We start from the raw sequence: 1,491 nt of genomic DNA on the forward strand, positions 1-1,491 counted from the left end.
CAAGAAAAAGTGCAAACCTGTTAAACTAAAAAAAAAAAAAAAAAAAACATGCACAAAGATGAGGTCTATTGCAATCCCTTCTCAGACAGGAGAGAAGTCCGTGAATCAAGAGGTGAGTGCCACATGGTGAAAAGTACATGGTGCCTGTGCTTCCGTTATTGAAAGAGCTTTATTGTTAGTTCAGTCATTACAAGTCATACAATAAATTACAATCACACAAAGCATGACAGTACAATACACACCAAATGTTTTCTAAGCTATACATCGAACAACATGCTATTCTAACACTCCGCTTAATCGTGTAAGAGAAAAGCACAAGAAATCTAGAAAAACCAAACAATACAATCTGTGATCGGGGTAGGGGCATGGGCGAATATGTAGGGGTAGGGAGAGGGCGGATCACAGGGCCAAAACTACAAGGTTATATCTTCAGTGGGACATGGGGGTAGGAGAGGAGGCTTCACTCTTCTTCTTCATCGACGGCTGGGCTGCCCAAGATAGAGTCTTTGAGCAGGCTCATGATGAACCAGCGGCAGTCCTGGACAGACATGTTCTCCCTGTTGATCATGAGGCGGTTCCTGGCAAGCCACAAAGCATCCTTAAAACAGTTCATAAGGCGTCAGGCCTCCACATCGTGGGTCTCAGGGAACAGACCGTAATGCACGATAGGCAGACCCTGCGCAAATGGCCACTGTCAAAACACATGCATGGTGCCCGTGCTTCCACTCAGTGAGCCAGAACTCCCAGTGAATTTCAGCACCTCAGGTCACCACTCCCCGAGGCACTAAAGTACCTCGGCTCTAGACCCTCTCAGCCTCATGGCGAGACCGAGGAAACAGGTCACATCAGGGCAGCCGTCGAGCTGATTCCTTAGAACCAGCCCCAGAACGCCCCGGTACACCTGCCCCCTACCATGCAGCACCCATCCCCATAAGCGTCGCCTGCCACCGGCATGAAACTGATAAGAACTGATACTACACTTGATCTTAGCCAAAAGGCCGTGAAGCGATTAGATACATAAAACAATGGTATAGTTACTGAGTATCTATCAATGACACACAGCAGGACCTGGGACGGTCTCTCAGGGCCTTCATCTTGGCATGTGCCCCCCCCTTGGGGCGGGTGGAGAGTGCTTACTACCTCATGACCTGTTTTGGTGTCCTCTGTTCCCGTCAACTGCCATTACTTCCTGTCCCCAGATGCTTTTCTGATCTCTTTCTGTCAATCAAGTGGATCTCGTGGTATGGACTTCTTAACCAATGGATATAAATGGCCTCACCAGGACAGAGGTAGACCCCACCTTGACAGCATTGTGCAAATTCGCCTGCAGATTGCGCTATGCAGTACCCATCTACAGGAAAATTACCAGTGACCTCACAGATATAATGAGAGACATGTGACTTCTACCAGTATGTCAACAACAGTCATATATTTTGGCTTTGTGAGACGATAGCGGCCACCTGGTCTCATTTACCATAAGATTTGGCCGTA

The 1,491-nt window shown here is 47.9% G+C and overlaps 1 pseudogene; it reads right to left on the minus strand.

Annotated features, from left to right (window-relative positions):
• Positions 1–834: 834 nt before the first annotated feature.
• On the minus strand, positions 835–1,010 carry LOC130290046 (U2 spliceosomal RNA; annotated as a pseudogene).
• Positions 1,011–1,491: the final 481 nt, after the last annotated feature.

This window comes from Hyla sarda, chromosome 8, assembly GCF_029499605.1.
Source record: "Hyla sarda isolate aHylSar1 chromosome 8, aHylSar1.hap1, whole genome shotgun sequence".
Lineage (NCBI taxonomy): Eukaryota > Metazoa > Chordata > Amphibia > Anura > Hylidae > Hyla > Hyla sarda.